The sequence below is a fragment of the Pithys albifrons genome, chromosome 7 (genome assembly GCF_047495875.1).
Source record: "Pithys albifrons albifrons isolate INPA30051 chromosome 7, PitAlb_v1, whole genome shotgun sequence".
NCBI lineage: Eukaryota > Metazoa > Chordata > Aves > Passeriformes > Thamnophilidae > Pithys > Pithys albifrons.
Genome location: NC_092464.1, coordinates 49,095,788 through 49,114,065, shown reverse-complemented (window position 1 = coordinate 49,114,065; position 18,278 = coordinate 49,095,788). Strand labels below are relative to the sequence as shown.

At 40.9% G+C, this 18,278-nt stretch overlaps 1 protein-coding gene across 15 annotated transcripts in view; it reads left to right on the top strand.

Moving 5' to 3' along the window:
- Positions 1 to 8,410: 8,410 nt before the first annotated feature.
- The window catches only part of ARPP21 (cAMP regulated phosphoprotein 21), a 138,315-nt gene continuing 128,447 nt past the window's right edge, over positions 8,411 to 18,278 (top strand). For 7 of the 15 annotated variants that reach the window (XM_071561467.1, XM_071561466.1, XM_071561465.1 and 4 more), the window contains exon 1: positions 8,412 to 9,009. The gene's annotated coding sequence lies outside the window, so the exon portion shown is untranslated. Of the gene's footprint in view, positions 9,010 to 9,252; positions 9,488 to 9,595; positions 9,619 to 10,138; positions 10,204 to 10,231; positions 10,383 to 10,413; positions 10,795 to 18,278 lie in introns of those variants that run through there. The other 8 variants (XM_071561449.1, XM_071561460.1, XM_071561448.1 and 5 more) reach the window with 6 other exon arrangements.

Below are 18,278 nucleotides of genomic sequence, written 5' to 3'. Positions count from 1 at the left end.
ATGACACTGGAAACTGATTAGACATTTAAAGCATATGGTATTTAAAAAGAAAACAAATCAAATTTGAAAGAGAACAGGCTTTCTCACAATAAAGCAAATTTTCTGTTTCAGCAGCAGAGAAGCAGTAGGAATTAATATAAAGGCAATGCATAGGTAAATGGCTCTGGCAAATGAGTCTTCATCTTTCTAGTTGTCCCATGCTTGATTTAAATGAATATGTCATTCATAGCTGGATATCCATCGATTCAGTCACGACAGGATCAATTGTCCCATTTGGGCCTTTGTTCTTTGTATGTATTTGCATTAATACGACTCCTGCTTTACTAACTGGGGAGAGGCATAAAAAAGAAACTTCTTTGGAATAGCAGGAAATAAATTTTTTATATGCACAGGCTCCCCATAATCTTAAGGTCAAGTTTACCAGCCAGCAAATGGGCTAAGAGCAGCCATACTTTTTAATTAACCCATTATTTCTCCCTGTGACTGTCAGTAAATTTACCTTTGCCTGCAGGAATCCAATTTATGTTGGCGGTATAGGCATTGAGACATGTACAGCTTGTGCAGATCGCAGCCTGTATCAGTGCTTAGTGAGCTCTGAATTTCATTGATAGGCTGCTCAGTGCCCCCACAATGTCTTTCAAAGTCTTCTAGGCTCTGGTTTATTGTATTACCTTAGTCAACCTGAAGTGCAGTAATTTATATTTGTCACAACTGCCCTTCATCTGGTGTGGTGCTGGTGCAACCTTGGGCTTTTTTATCTTGTCTTCTTTTATCAGTGAAGGAGTCCAGCATTTTGAATAATTAAAACCACATAAAGAGTTGATCTTGGTGATACAACATACCACACTAAACGTCTTATGTAAAGCCCAGGTATTTTTACTTCTACCATCTTATTTGCTTGAACTAGATTAAAAAATTCTTGTAATAAAAAATTAAAGATGATAAGAATAGCCATTATTATCCTGTTTACTGTATGCAGCTAATATAGAGATATTTAGCTTTCTCCTGAGGAATGGTTTGATTTGTATTTGTTTTCAATTAAATTTGCATATGACACTTTAAAGAGAAAGATACTTTACTTATCTCTCTATTTGTTTTCACTGAGGAGGGAATAAAAGTTCCATACTTCTCCCCCTTTGCTGTATCACTGCAGGAGAGCCTTCTATTGTGCATCATAAAGAGATTGGGAAGCTGGGTAATTAATCATGGGCTTTTATGTAATAGAAAGTTTAAAATTCATTAGCTTTATATCAGAGTGAGTGTTATGAGGGAGAACATGTTGTGAATGAGAGGGAGAGCCTTATAATTACGGAAGTGTGTAAATAATAATGAAAGTCATTAGTGCCATTCAGTTTCTAAGAATGTCATAATGTAATTGGAGCATTAAAGTGAAATTTGCAATGACAAACATTAACGATACAAAAGAGAGAAAATGTGGTTATCTTTAGTTTGACAGATAATGTCAGCTTTCTTGCAAGGCCCAGATGGTGCACAGGAAAATGTTATGAACAGTTTTATTTTAATATTTTTATGATGTGATATTTGGGAATACAATATCACAAACACACAAGGAGGTTTACATTTGTGAACCAATAGTGCCTTTCAGAGTCCAGAGTCCAGTGCTGAGTGACTGAAGCAATATATAGGGAAAGTCTTGTCATTGATGCAAGATGGTTGTTTCAAGAAAGGTGAGATGCAGTGTAGCACTGTATTATGTGGCAGTGAAGTTTTCTGTCTGTCTCTCTCTGGATATGCACTTTAAATATTTCTTTCCTTTAAAAAAGGAAAAAAAAAAAGAAAAGAAGAAGAGAGGGGGAGGGAGAAAAGGAAGAAAATGATTTAACAATTATGCAGGAAATTATATGATGCTAAAATTGTACCATGTTCTGCTCTTTCAATGAAGGGACTTTCTACAGTTATTGCACATTGCAAAGGCTATAATTTTAGGGTGTGAAAAAATGTAGATTCCAAACAAAGGAAAATTTAAATATGTCTAGTGGATAAGGCAAGGCGAAACAAAAAGAAGGCAGCTGGAGAAGATTTGAGGGAACAGTATTATTTTAAGGGCAGTGACATAGAAATAACTATGCTTAAGACTCCAAGACCTCTGAAAGGTCTAAGACCTCAAAATGCTGGAAGCTTAGGTATCTGTCTTTGTATTCTGTCCATGAAGTGCAGCATTGTGAGACTTCCTGTTGCCCCCATCACTTTGAGTTGGATGAACTAATTTTTACATAAGCAGTCATTCATTCTTTACTGTCTCTTTTCTGCATCTCAGTAGCCAACATAAAAGTTGATTCCGAAACATTAAATATGTAACACTGCAAATTCTTAAATTAATGTTAATTAAACTCATATTTGGTTGAGAGTTTTAAGAAAAAGAACACTGGTCCCAAATGAGTGCAAGTAGAGAGGTGAGGGTGATTACCTCAGCAGGATTTTAATCCAAAGCTCCTTGATAAACCTCTAAGACTCCCAGTTGTATGACAAAGGCCATATTTTATAATCATGGACAGAAGTTGAGAGGGGTTTCAAATGACTTAGCAGGAATTATTCTCTGCTTACTGTAGTGCTGCTGCTACTGTTGGGATCTTTGAGTAGGATGGTTCAAAGTAGAGTCATACTGACTACGTTAAATTGTGGTTATATCTGTGCCCTTTCTGGTCTTTTATACTGAGGGTGAACAAAACTAATGTGATGAAGCATAAGCTGGAGAGAGGCTGCCTCCAGTGATGTGTAAAGGGTGGTTTTGGAAAGTGTGATTTAGCACATGTTGAAATTGTTTGTTTGGTTTGCTTTGTTTAGTTTTGCTTGGGGGTTTCTTTCACATTGCTCCTTTTCTTTGGCACATCCGCACATTGTTCTGCACATAAAGCACAACATCATCCTAAAGGTGGCAACTACTTAATTTCACGTGAGGGAACTGATCTGCCAGCAAATTAGGTTACTGTCTTAGCTCTCTGTGTTGTGGAGGATGTCCTCACCTCCTCCTGAACAAGGTTTATGGCCAATGTTTGTTGTTTCCTGCTTCTGTAAGTGGATGATACAATAAAGGTGGCCCATGTGAGCTCCAGAGCGTACTGCAGTGAGGTAGGGTGGGCAGCAGGAAAGCAACACACCCAAAAAGCAACAGATACTGTGGCCAGGACCCTTTTTAGAGATTTTAACGTGAGAAGTTAAATAGTATTCCTAAAAATTTTAAAGGAAAACTGAAAAATGGTATCTGGTTGAAGAGTGTCAATATTGTAGAGTAGTATCAAGTTACTTGTGAAAAATACCTGCAGGGTAGGTCTAGGCCTCATGTAAATTGGAACCTTCACTTAAACTTTTACATTCAAAACATGCATTTCAGAGAAGACCAGACCTTTTAGAAGCAAAAGTTAAAAGGGCAACACCTTTAGCAGAATTCCAAATGGAAAAGTTGGTAGGGAGTAGTCAGAGTTACAGGGACTGATTGTCACAGCAAATACTCCTTTTTTCACCTCCAAATCATTTGCCACCTTCATTCTAGGTTTTCTTATGGTATCCAACCTACAGCTGGGGTATTGGGCTTCTCTAAAATATACTTGCTTTTGAGTGTTAAACCAGGTCTGCAAGTGCATAAGCATATTTTGCTGCTACTCTTAATATTGATCTGTCAGGATTTCTAGAAGGTAAGTGGGGATTCCTCTCGAGATCACTTTCTTTTTTTTTCCTCCATTCTGTCATTTTCTCGATCCACTTGCTCATCCGTGAAGTTCCGTAGTCCTCTGGCTTTCCTTCTCTCAGGACACCTTAAGGGCAGATAAAGGTCTAGAGATGTTTTAGGAGTGAGAGAGTCACCATGTACCTTTATTGAATCCCTGTATTACCCACATCTTATTGTGGTAGCTGAAGATTGTCACAAAATCTTGTCTTCTGGCCAGGTGTGTTGGGGGCAAAGTCATGCTTTTATGCTTTGCTTTAGACAAAGAGCTGCAATAAAGGCTTTTTTTCATAAGATCTGGATGGGAAACTGTTTTGTGCTAGTAAAGTTGTTTGTGATTCTTATTGCTCCTATGCCAAGGACTGTAACTACTCTGCTGCAGATGCTGTGTTTGTCATATGTCTCCTTAGAGCCACTCATACTTGTGAGCCCAGCAGTTCCTGGGCTCTTAGGTGACCCTGAGCCATTGGATTATTAAAGCTCATAAATCCTATTGAAAGACTTCGGAATTTCCTCAGCCCAATTTCTTCCCTACAGTACTCTAATATGTGCAGGTAGTGCACATTCCCCACATAATGAATCACACATCTCAAGATAACCAAGTCACTTCATTCCCTGCCTGGGGTTCTCCCTCCTCCTCTTTGTCTCACCATTTTCTCTCTGGCCCACCCTAACTGTACAGCTCACAACATTCTTGCTGACTCTCTTCTTGCTGCTCTTTCTCTGAGTCAGAAGGATACGAGGCTGAGTCCTCTGTGTGGCCTCTGGATTACTTTGGGACATTCTTTTTGGAGCTGCTAGCCACCCTTTAGTCCATGAAACAGTCCACTGCTCCTCCAACACTGTGACCAGAAAGTCTCCCAGTCCTCCTGCCTGTAAACAAAAATAAAAGGAAAGCCTACAATAGGGGAAAGCATTTGCATCAAATTCTAGCTGTCAAAGCCAGAGCTAAAAATTCCTACCCCTCTTCTTCTGAAAGTCACAGCTGAGCAGGAGCTAGAGTTTCTGTCTTAGGGGGGATCAGCCATCGTCTTTTTGTGGGGTGAGGAACTCCACACTGGAATATCCTTTTCAAGATACACAGATATGGCACATCAAACACTTTGGGATTTCTAAAAGAAACTAAGAGGGGATTTGAAATGTCAAACACAAAGAAATGATGCTTTGCTTTCAGTGGAAAAAAAGCTTCCTCAGCCCCTCTAGCAACAGATTATATTTTAAAAGGTTGTTCATTGATCTTCCTCCAAAGAGAGAGTCTGAGATTTAGGTACCTGATCTTAATCCTAATGAAATCCATTGCAAAATTCTTACTGACTTCATTGGGAAGAGCATAAAGCTACATTTTTTATCAAATCTGATCTACTAGTACATGCTTTATGCAAATTCCTTGGTTAATTTTTCTTTCCTTGAGATGTTGTAGCTGGAAAAATATATCAGCTCTTCCTGAGAAGTATTTAGAACTGGAGCAATTTGGCTATATTTACTTATTTTGAAGTGCCATTTTAAATAGAAGCACAGTATTTTTAAGTCCGTCTCCAAATCATGGATGATTAATTTGTTTGTAACATATAGGACATAAAGATAGAAAACAGTTTAAAAATAAATTAAAACCCCCTAAAACTGATCTCTTTCACAGAGGATTATGATAAAATACATCCACAGTTAGCTTATCATACTGTTGTGCCTCAAACTGAACCATTCCATAAATTCAAAACACAATAGACTTTATATACTAGGGATTTTTTCACTGAAAAATTATGAGAAGCACAAGAAATGTGCAACCAGTCATGCAAGCTTTTATTAATGCGTTTAGTAACACTACATGCCTTCTATCACAGGAATCTTCTGTGATTGCCAAACTGCAAGAAGCTCAGGATGTTTTTCTGACATCTCTCATACTTCCGATCTGATACTGGTTTTTAAGTGCCCACTAAGGTTTTCTTGATTTCTAAGTGAATTTGAGGTATCAGTTAGAAAGTGTCCTCACAGTGAACAGGTAATATAATCTGTTTTCATGCTTTGAAAGTACCGTGAGCTGAAGTGTTTGGTGTTGTCTGCAGGAATTTTGTGTATGTACAGTGCATATATGCTTCACCACTATACTGTGGTCCTCTTGAGCAAGGACACTTGGCAATACCAGAGTCCTGATGCTGCTAGTTAATTAAATGCTTTACTCAAGAAAGTATTTGTAGAAGTAGGTCTTGTGTTTTTTCTTTTTTTCCTAATTACCCTCAAAATTTGGCTACTTAACAGAAAAAGGTGTCAGAGGTCTGAAGAGTTTATCAAATTCTGTCTCTGCTTAAATACAAGGCTTCTGCTGACTTTTATGAGGTTTAAATGGACATGTACATGTTTACAAATCTGGACAGGCAGCATGAAGCCATTGCTATGCTTTGCCACCTCTTCACAATTATGATTGTGCAGTGACTGTATTTTATCTTTCTACACAGAAAAGTCCTGAAGAAGGGGATGTAGGCTGCATATTCTGTCAGGTTACTATCTGAACAAGAAGGTCTGAGGTGACTTCTCAACAAAGGGAGGCAATTTCATTTAATTGCACAGGCTGTATTTGATGCTGCTCACCATTCTGAGTTGAAATACTGTTTATGTGATACTGGAGTGATACTGGTTTTTTTGCCCCTATTATTGCCTTTGGTGTTGCTCTAGCCGGCACCTTTTAGCGTTTAGTAACTTGCTCCAAGCACACCCTACCACATAAGAGAAGGTAAAGTGAACTGCCAGGCTACAGCTTGGATTAATTTTTTTCTACTTACAGATCTGACGCATAGGTTCGGCACTTCTCACTCTGAAGACGCTCCAGGATCTCAACGGTGGGAGACAAGCTGTGGACACGTGGCTGTTTTACATGTTCATTGTGTCTAGTGACTGGAGAAAGGTTCTGAAACATTCACTACCTTCACCCCCTCTCCTCCTGGAGGTGAGTTGCAAGTCATTTAGTGAAGGCAGAGTGAGTCCTGCTTTTGTGTCCTGTTGCAGTGTAGATACCCTGCTTGGGAGGGAAGGAATGATGAGCAGCAGCCAGGTGAGGGTCCTATGCATTTCAGTGCATGTGCAGAATAGTTTTGATAGCCATTTTGGAAAGTTAACTTTGGTCCACTGTGGAGACGGCTGGAACATCAAATGGCAAAACCCAAAGAAGTGATCCTTGTTGTAGCACACTAATGCTATTTATAGTCTTTGTGCTGGTATTTTTGCTTTCATATGGGACTTGTAGAGCAGTGTGGGAATATGTTAAAGAAGGAACTTCAAAGTAATGGAGCCACACATGACCATCCTAGGAGGAAGGCACATCAGGAGGTGCATTAGCAGAACAGGTTTTGGTGTGCCTGGCTGAATACCTCTGATCACTTGAGGCATGCACCTAAATGCACACCCTGTTGTCGTTCATCACTCCCTGTATTCTTCCAGTTTGATTCCATTCAGCATTGCCCAGTAAAAGCAGGTGTTTGCTTCTGAGGAGAAAGAGGGATTCCAGGGGTGCCAGGGTAATACCTACTAAAGCAAACATTTCCCCCCATCTTCCCCCGGCCTTCTGTGTATTTGTCCATATTTACTGGTACAGAGTTCTACTACATTAGTTAATCATGGCAAACTGTCTTTCATAACTAGGACTTGCTGAAAGCACATAATGAAAAGAGTGCATTTTTAACTGTGTATTTAAAATAGGAATTGTCTGTCTGTGGGAGTTGGATTATTTGTATTGCTGTAGACAGAAATGATCACTATATTTCCTAGGACCTTGCTGCTTTGTACTTATTGACTGTTTATTTTTCATCCATAGGATTACTAATTGCAGCTAGTACCAGACACTTCTGTCTCCTTTCAGGTTATTGTAGTAGAGGGCATTGTACCAGATGCATGGTTATTCACAGACACGCATTTCCAGCAACTGAATTGCTGGATCTGCTCTAAATGATCTATGGCAATTACATTTGGCATTGTACAGCTATAATTTTACTGCATATTAATAGCCACCTAGCAAAGAGGTAAATGCCCTTTTCTCGACTGGGTGCGGAATGAATGCCTGGATGTATTCAATTGGGTAAAACGAGGCTCGGGTTTTCAAAGGGTAGCAGGGGCTTTATGTATTGAAAACGCGTGTGCTGGTGAATTGCCTGTTTCCCTCTGCCTTGATAGTGTGCAGCCAGGCTCCAGGAGAAATATCATCAAGCTAGATCCTAGATAGAGTCATGCTGGGCAGGGGAGGGGGAAGGGGATCATGTGTCCCATTTTCAGTGGCTTATCTGCTACCACCCAAAATCTGCTGCAGTCTTTTTTTTCTTTTTTTCTCCCCCCCCCCCCTTTCAGCAGCTCGGCTGCTCAGCGCGGAGGTTGTCAGGTTTCACCAGCAAAAATAAGACTTAAACCACCCTCCCCAGAACTTCACTAAAGCTGTCCTCTGGAGTCAAGGGCCCATTTCCTTCCCTTTCTTTTTTTCTTGGGGACGGGGTGTGTGAGTGTGTGTTGGGGGCGCCAGGGAGCGGGTGGGAGAAAATAACAAGGAATCGGAGGGGATTAACGAGCCTCCTCCTTATTAGCCCCGCTCGGGTGCTTTGTCTCTGCTCCCGGCTGGGGATGGGCTGACGGGGAGGGCTTAGGGTGGGGGGAGAAGAGTGACTGGAGGAGCCGGTGTGCGGGAAGCCGCACGCACACGGTGGGAGGGGGGCGGACAGACAGACAGAGACATAGACATACAGACAGAGCCATCCCACACCCGGGCACACTCCGAACGCGGCCGGGCAGCTCTGGGTGGGCTGCAGGCGGGGAGCGCGATGGCGGCGGGTCCGGGGCAGCGCCAGCCGCTGTGGCCGCGCTGAGCGCAGCGAGCGCGGAGCGGAGCCGGAGCGCGGCGCTGCCTGCGGTCCGGGGCGCACCACGCTGCGTGGGCGGGGAGAGAGAGAAAGGGAGAGGGAGAGACTCGCAGACGGACAGTACAGCCGGGGAGCGCGGCACATAAAGGACGGAGGACAGGCGGAGGGAGAGAGCAGCGAGCCAGACGGGGATCCAGGCGGGCACCGGGAAAGGACGGGCAGAGGCAGGAGGCGGCGGCGGCGGAGCGGGGCGAGGCAGGAGGCGGCCGGCGGGTCGGGCGGCGCCGCCGCGGCCACCGCGCCGGGCAGCATCGCATCTCCTCCCGCGGCGGAGGCGGAGGAAGAGACCATGTCTTTCAGGAAGACACGCACTGTACTGTAACAGCGGCGTTCCCGCAGCAAAATAAACAAACCGGCCAACCAAAAATACCAAACAAACAAAAATAACTTGAGCCGCCAAGACGCTGGGGGCAGATCCCGTTTGCAGGCAAGGTAAAAAAAAAAAACAAAACCAAAAAAAACCCCAAAAACAAAACCCAGAGAAGCCAAAGCAGAATCTGTCGACATTTGTGTGGCGTGATGTTCTTTGTTGTTGCGATTTTTTTTGTCTAGTTATTTTTTCTTGCAGCATGTGTTTTCTGTCATTTCGTTGCAATCATTCGCCCCATCCCCCCCGCCCCCCCCGATCTTTTAATTTTTGAGGTCAGGGTGGCTGAAGCATGTGGAGCGGAGGGAGAGAGAAACAGGAGCTGTGTATGGAGCCGGGGCTTGCCTTTATTGCGTGCGATGTGCAATTATAATAGCGGCTGCAGGATTCCAGCTCTAAGATGCGGCATTTATCAGATGGGGAGGGAAAAGAAAAGGAAAAAGGGGTGTCGCTCATAGTCCAGCGGGGCAGGATGCTGTCGGTGCTGGAACCGGAGCGTCGCACGGGACTGCGGAGCGGCAGCGTAGCGGTGGTGGCAGCCAGGTAGGGTGGGAAGGGCTCTTCGCGGGTCTCGGGGCCGCCTAACCCGCCGAGGGCGGCGGCTTCCCAAAGTTTCGGCCGCCGGCCCGTCGTCGGTAGAGGCGCTGCTGGCGGGGTCGGGGTCGGGCGCGGAGGTGAGAGGGTCAGTGTCCGGGTACGGGGCTGGGGCTGGGGGGACTAGCGCCGGGGAGGGGACGTGAGGGTGGAGATCTCCGTCCTCTCACCCGTCATTTTATCTAAACTGGATCAAACTCTAAGAAAATCTCAACTTTTACTCGCTGATTTGCGAGCAGCATCGAGAGATCTGCTTTCAAAGCCGTGTTCGCTGGAGGGCAAGCCTGGGTTGTTTGGACTGGCATTGTTCTTAAGGGTGGCGATTTGAGGGCAACATAATTACTTGGTGCTTCCTTAGCATCTCTTTTTGCATGCAGTGGAAGAGGATCCCTAGCCGGGAGTTACAGACATATTGTTAGGTGTCCTGTTTTCACAAAAAACAGTTCATGCTACCCCGCTTGGTGTATTCTGCCTACTTATCTGTGCGTCTCAAACGATATCGCTTGTAAATTTAACCCAGACATGCTCATTCAGGGCAGCCATTGCGCAGCCTTGTTTAATTGCTGTTATTTATTTTGCCTTCATTTACCGTGTCAGCCAGCGGGAGGAACACGCTCAGATTTCGGATGCATTTTTACGTGCTAGGTGTGTCTATGCGCTTCCAGGTGCGTGCGGTTTCGCTTAAAACTCATCCCGCCGCCCTGTGTCATCGCTGTAAAGGTGCCGGGAGGGGAAACAAAAGCATTAGAGAGAGACACAAGTGTCTGTGCATCATCTGTTTGACTTCTCTGCTATTGCAATGCTGAGCCAGATGCATGCCCGGTGCGCCTTCTAAATAGCATATGTACGTTTTAGGCAAGTACAAAGCAATTGAAGCTGAGGGTGATGGGGAGGGGAAAAAAAACCCCGAACAATCCGTACTGTAAACTGACCTGCAACTTTTCAGTCATATAATTTAACTGCACGCTGATTTTTGTTTTAGCAGTCTTCGTCACGGATCGAGGCAAGTTTGTGTGCTTATTGGGCTTGCAAATTGCTAAGCTCTCACTGACTTTGCCTCTCAGTTCCCAGCTGAGCATGGTTACCTTGAAAGCTGTGGTATCAGCACTGTCAGAGCATGCTCCGGTGGGGAGATCGGGTGTGTTCTATTTTTAATACTATTTAATGAAGATGCTTCTCACTCTGCAATATACGAAGCATAATGGAAGAGCAGAGCGATGATTGGTTATGGATACTGGAAAAGGCAAAATGCAAAGGTAAAAACGGAAATCTCTCAAATATTTCTATTACATTAATGAAAGAAAATGCAGCTGTGCAGAAAGGTGATTGATAAGCTGATTTTAAGTTGAACGGTTTTGCAGTGTCTAGGAGGGGTTTTAAAAAATTGTGCTTTTAAAAAGTTGCATGAAGCAAACTGTAGGTAGGAGATTATTTTGTGCTGTTGATAAATCTGATGAGTATGCTTAAATTGAAGAGGAATATTCTATTTTGATTCTTTTTCCTCTTAATATTAAAGAGTCTTACAATGGAGTAGCACTAAGGAACATCTTAAATTTTCTTTTTTCCTGTGACAACCGGTTTTAATGATTAACTATTTATAGTCTTATTGATAGCCTCCTGAAGCTGGAGTTTAGAGTTTTTATTCCTTTCAGTTAAAAGTTAATTCACTTGTTATTAAAAATCATTGTTGCATGCAATGCTTACAGAATGCAAGTGGCTGTAAATCTCTTACTGTTTATGTGTAAAGGAAAATACCTATAGATAACTACAGTGTATGCCACTTGGTGAGATGCACAGAGATACTTTTGAAAACTGCTCTGTTCAGTTCAGTGTATCTGTAGTCAGAAATATGTTTATTAGCTATTTGCAGGAATCCATGCCCTTAGAATCATGTAGAGAAACTCGCTTTGATTTAAAGATGTTTTCTATGAAACAACTGTGTTTTCTCTTTGTTGCCTGCAGTTTTTTTACAGGATGGTGGTCTAAGAAACAGCTGAGTACCCCTCCTGCAAAATCCTTTTTCAAGCAATTATTTATTTCTGCTGTATGCTAGTCCTTTTGACTGCCCCAGGGCTAAGTGTGCAAGTGAGGATTGCACCGCATCGTACCCATGAAGGAAAAATTACATAAGGGTGATAGAGGAAACGCAAAGAGGTTTTAAACACAAGTGTAATTATAGCTCTCAGAGAACAACAGTGCAACAGTCACTTTGAAACTTCATCCTGCTGGAGTAACATTGTGGGCCAAATCGTGTTTTCCTGATGGTGTTGCTTTCCTGTGGGCTTTACTGAGGTTGTTTGCATGATTACAGTCAACTGGACTTGGCCTGATAAATCACTGTTATTAAACAGAATTTCTGGGAGGACATAAATGAAACCGAAGAAGTTCTAAAATCTGCTGTGCTCTTGGCTTCCTCCCAGGTTATGATTTTGAACAACTAACTTTAAACTTGGAATGAATGGGGGGGGGGGGGAAAGTGCACTGATTCTAGGATGGCTTACTTACAGTCTTTCTTGCCTCCTGTAGGCGTCGGTCTCGCTAAAGTCAATGGGAACCTTAAAAATGGTTCAATAGTTTTTATCAGTGCTACAGACAGACACAGGGACAATTATTCAGCAGCTATAAATTGATACAGTTCCACTGATTGTAAGAACAGTGTAGATTTACACCATCTGATGATAACACCTCTCTGCTTATAACAGAGGTCTGTAATTTGCATTGAATGGTATTATCAGTTTTGATAGCATTAATTTAGGAGTAGGAAAATTATTTTGGCAGATTAGCAAATCCTTGTTAAAAGGGACTACTCACAAATGAGCGACTTGGTCCTGTGAGTTCTCCCAGCTTAATTTCTTTGCTTAGTTTTAAAGACAGTCTGTAAGGTACATGATTATTTAAAGGAAATGCTATTTGTTAAGTAATCTCATTTCTAAAATATCATTAAAGATTGGCCATTTGAGAAGTAATGTAACTACCGTGCAATAAACTTGCAAAATCCAGTTGTCCCCTGCTCATTCATTTATTAGATTTGAAGTTCTGTATTAATGCACTCAGCAGGTAGTAAGTCAAGAAAATGGGTCCCTTTTTCTTCTAGAAGATTGAAGCATTCATCAAACAAGTAATACGTGGCAAAGACTTTGTACATTCCAATGGAGAGCACTTGATTCTGAAGACTTAAAGTACTGTGTATAAATATATTCCTATCTGTATGGTAATATGCTTTTCTAGGACACATTTTATTTTGATGACAAACTGCAATCCAGGTAAGTTATATTTTCCCCAATTAAGGCTGAGTAAATTGAATTGCAGGTAAATTATGCAAACCATCTGAGGTCACCTATCTACTTTTTGACGCTCATCAAGTGAGACCTATTCCAGTCTCCAGCGTTACAAGTCACTCCTGGATGACAAGTGTCCCTGATTAATTGCTGGTGTTTGTTTCGTTTTCTAATTTTTCCACTTCTTACATGAAGTGCTGACTTTCAGAAACACATAGATGTAAATAAACTTACATATTTGTTTATAACTGTTAAAATATTTCTACTTAGTAATTCAATGGTATGCCCTTATATCAAGGATGTAACTTCTTAAAAAAAGTGCAAAGAATGACTCATGTCTGGTTTGGGTTTTGGCTTGTTTGTTTTTGGGTTTTTTTATAAATAAATTAAACATGTCCATAAATTCAGGTAGGCATAATGATTACTCTTTGTGGACCGGTGTTTTTTTCTTTGTTCTTTCTTAAGAAGGAGACTTAAACCCAAATTGGAGTAGCAGCCACTATGGTTTGCATGAGTATGCTGGTGTGCACATACATAATTTATTAGTGAAATAAAAAAGACCTTACAGTATAGAACTGCAATACTTTCTGTTTTAATAAAAACTAGTTTTTTAGTAAATGGCATCTACAATGGGTTCTTGCCAACCAAGTACTTGTTTGTCACTGAAGGTCCAAACTGCTTAGTTAGAAGACTTTACTGCTGCTCAGATGTTTGAGGTAACTCCAGTTTTAGAATCCATGTTCTCTCTTATGGTGGTTTTACAGTAGGTAAAGTGGATGGTTTGCTGCTTCTGACCGTACGTAAGAGTGCTCCCTGTATGCTTCTGTGGTTTTGCTTAGCTTATCTTCATTTGTAAGAATACATAACTAATCTGTATTAATACTTAAAGTGTGGCATATGCAAACCAAAGTTATGAATTGCATTAATTCTAGGCAAAGGGTACTGCAGCTTTGTGTCACACTTAGGGAAAATGCCCCAAGTACACACTTCCATAGTGTCCTGCCACAGCTGCCTTTTTCCACCTGTTATTAGTGCTGCTGATATTTGCTACTTCTTCCTTTTTCACTGTTGTAGTTTTCAGGCTTTCAGGTAATCCACCTTAAGTACACTTCTTTACAGTTCCTTGGAAAAAGATGCTGTGGAAAAGGTCTGCTTTCATTCAAATGTCTAATTTTTTAGTCTTATGGTGGAATCTTTTAAACATGTTATATCATTCTAGAGTGCTAAGTAGGTAATAAGCTGTTACATGAAAATGTTACATCATTTTTTTTTACCTTTTTACCCCCGCTATTACATCTAAATTCCCTGTTACCAAGAGGAAAAAGCAGATTAAATACAGAGAGAAATGCAGAAACAAGGAGTTAACAAAATTGCATTTTACAGGAGTGAGTTCATGATGGCTTTTTAGATGAAATAATTGTTGCTGTGGTAAACATGGTCAAAAGTAATACTAAACAGGTTGTTCGGTTAATGCTGAAGAAGATACGAAGTGTGAGAGAGTGATAATGTCATATATCATGACTAAGCTGAAATGCAGAAGGCATAGTTAGGCAGTGACAGCTGGGAATTTGAAATTTATGATTTGGATATGCAATGACTTTCTCAAGCAGGGGGTTTAGAGTATTTTCTAGTTAGTGGCGATGTATGGAGGCAGTAACCATGTAAGGCAGTTTTTAGGGCAGGCATTCACAAACCATATGCTGAAGTATGTAAGGTGAGAAGTACGTTTTTATATGTGAAAGAAAATGTTAACAGGGAAATTGGGACACTTATATGCCTCTTTCTCCAAATCAGATGTCTGATCTTGATCTTTTAAGGCCAAGAGTCACAGTTAACAAAGAGTAGTACCATGAGAAAGCAAAGTCCCATAAAAGTGTTTTTGTAATTTAATGCTTTCTACTATATTCATAATTTAGCCTCAGGCAATACCATGATTTATTTATGAGCTGTTTATACAGCACCTGTGTAAAAATTCTAGAAGCTTAGTAACATCTTCCAGCTGACAGAACTGCCTCTTTCCTAAATTGAATGCCTTCAAGTCAAAGGAAAGCTTAAATGGTCAGCTGGATAGTCTTAAAAAATTAGCAATTAAAAAAACCCCTTCAACAAATACCCCCACACCCTTTCCCCCCACAGTTAAATACTCAGATTTTTTTTATTTCTCAAAGTTTTTGTCTTCTGTTTGCAATCTAAGCTAAAATGTGAAAATCAGATACATAAAAACACCTACTTTCAAGATTCTGTTTATCCCAGTTTTACAGCCATGCAGTAATGATTTTTACTGGATTCATAAAATCATCATAGCCAGTTTTATGTTCTAGGATTTGAATTCTGTCATCGAAAGCATCCCTAAACAGCTAATAGTTTCATCAGTAATGAGTCCTATTGCAGTATTTGTTTTTTATTGCCTTCTGAGTTGAAGTTTTCCTGTGCCTTTGATACAGAAAGCATTTTGTAAATTTTCATTATTAAATATGAGAGTCAGATTGCACTACTTTTCTTTACAGGGAGTCCATGTGTCTTGGTTTTGGTGACCTAAAGGGCTTCTCAAGGCAAAATCCTTTTTCGCTGTGAAGGCAGTTGTCACAATTCATTCCTGAGTAAAGAGGAATGGCGAGGCTTCTCAGTAGAATGAAGCTAATGAAGATAAACTGCAGTGATTAGAAGCATTTTATAAATACAATGAGATTGTTATTAATTAGCATGGAGTGTTTATATATTGAATTCACTGGAAAGTTTTGCTGGCAAACAAACTTCAGTGGTGTTGATGCTCTCATGTGAAGTAGATGCAGCATTATGTGCTTCTGAAGAGAACACCTACTTTGTGTTTTATGGGTGTTTTGTGCCATTGAACTTTATTTGGAATGCTCTGACCTCCTTTGTACAAAAGTAAATCATAAATTGTGGTGGTTCAAACTATACATTGAGGTTTTTCCATTTTCAAGCAACTATTCCATTTCTAAGTACATTGCCATTGGCGTAACATTTAGAACAGTTTAAATGAGGTTGCTTAATGCATTATAAATTATTTGTCATGGAGTCAGAAATGTTTATGGTGTCATAAAAGCTTTAAGAGAAACACATCAAATAAATTGGTCCACTCTAAAGTCTCACTACAGATTTTAATGTAAGCCCGGGAAATGTGTGATAGCTTTATAATTTGTGTACTTTATAAGCCTTGAAATCTGAGGTGAGGACTTCTGACTTTCATGCTTTCAGTTTTTGTTCCTTTAGGAAAAATTCAGAGCTTTCTCCTACCAACCCAACCCAACCCAACCAACCAGAAAAAAAAAAAAAGGAAAAAAGGAACAAAAAAGTTTTGAACTTAGGTGTAAAAGAAAAGTGTGACTTAGGTCATCTTATAATTGTGAGGAAATGCTAAGGAAACTGTGTTTAAATCAGGTGTGATTTTTGAGGAAGCTTTACCTCAGAAAGTGAGCATAAGTTGGGAAACACAGTGTATTTACCAGATTTATTTGTCTCAATATACTTTTCCATGGTGATGTAGCAGTCTCTTCTGCATCTGAGCAGCAAAATGGAGTGAACTCTAATGACAAGAGCTAAGGCAAGCAGCATAAGAATTCTGTTAGATACGGAAGACAATGAATTATTACTGAGGCATAGTGCAACTTTTATTTAATCTGTGTACTGGTGAAAATTATTGCATTTGAAAGAAGTCCTTGAATGGCCTGCTTCTTAAGGTAACCCTCTCAAAACGGGAGGTTGAGATAAGGGAGTGGTGGGGTAAGGAATTAGTGGAGGATTAGTAGCAGTAGTACTGCTTGTGATGTGAAATCAGGTTATGGCGCATTAGAAGTAGGAGGACAGCAAAGGGAAGTAGGACTTTCAGGAGATATTCTCAGAAAATGAAGTAATTGGAATTTTGGGTAACTCAGAAAAATACATAGATGTGTAGCCTCTTTTAAGTATCATTTGTTTTCTGAAAAAAAAAAAGAAAAATAGAATTCCTTATGCATGTGATGTGGTCCCTGTCTTTGCATGGTGGGTCAGAGCAAAGTGACTGCTCCTCTGCAATGGAACTTAATCTCACCAAATCTGAGGTTATAGGGGTTATAAATGATCTACGTCTTCTGAGTTTGCTGTTGCAGAATTGCTCCTCTCTGCCACCTATCTGGCAGAAGGGAAAGGAAGATAAATTGTTGCCAAAGTCTGAGGGTGGCTCCTCGGCAGAATGCACTGGGATGGGACTTGTTAGCCTGGCTTAATGTCAGTGCAAGAATCTGGCAGGTGAGTCTTGGGAAAGCGCACAAGATCCTGGACTCTCTAGTATGTAGCCACTTCTTCTGTGAGAATAAATTGGTTTCTGTCCTTGATAGCTCTTCTCTTGGCATGTCAGTGCCTCATAAATTAGTCAGGTATTTACTGAAATAGCATAATGTGCCCTGTGACTACATATAAATCCACACCTTTCCATAAAGGGCTTTCTCTTAGTGGAGAAGGATTGGTAGAGAAGAGCAGATTGAGCCACAAACATTGACGCAGCACTTGAGCTGCCTGTGGTTGTGCTGCCGGTAGCCCCAGAGCTGTGGCTGTGGGGCTGTGGTTCTGCAGCTCGCTGTCCACTCGCTCTTCAGCTGTGGTGGTTTCCGCAATGCGGGAGGAAGATGCGGCAAGCACCTACCTCTTTCAAAGCCCACATAGTTCTTTGATGTGTTTGTTACTCCTCAGGGTTTTTTTGGTTTTTTTCAGGAAGTAGAACAGCATATAATTCGTGCTCACGAAGGCTAATTACAATTTTTCCTCTACAGATCATTTCTTAGCGATCTGTGTGTTCAAAGTATTGCTGCTATTTCCTGCATTTATAGTTATGTTCAATGTCCAGGCAGCGAGTGTTAAAATGTAGATTCTTTTGGCACCTATCCTGTTTGTGTTTGTTTGATAACATACACTTGTGTCTTGTCTTTATTAATGTTGTCAGGCACTTACTTCAAAGCCATCTGTAATAAAATGGCATCAATACAAGAGCACGTCAAAAAAAGTGGCTATAAAACATCGGCACTTATTAGCAAAACAATTTGTTAATTAAACAGCCCAATTTCAATATGTGGAAAAATGAAATCAGTTCTAATTATTTCAGTACTTCAAGAGCAACTCCAGTAACACCTTTGACTTGCCTATGCAATGACAGACTGAGCAATTCAGTTGTGTATCATGAGTGAATTCTATGGCATGAGAATGTTTGCTAAGTTTACATTGACTGAGATCCTAAGAAAAGAGGAGCATAGGTGACCCACATACTTCTGATACATAGTTAAATGTTCTCCTGAAATCTCTTACTTGTTACATTCAGTAGTTGGAATGAGGCTGGCATATGATGGTGTAACATACCAGTGCTCCTCAGAACATCGGCTGCGTGTACAAGCAATTTCAATGTCTTTTTACTGCCAGACAGATTATTTTAATAAAAGGAAATCAGGGGCTCTGTTCCTGACCTCAGATGG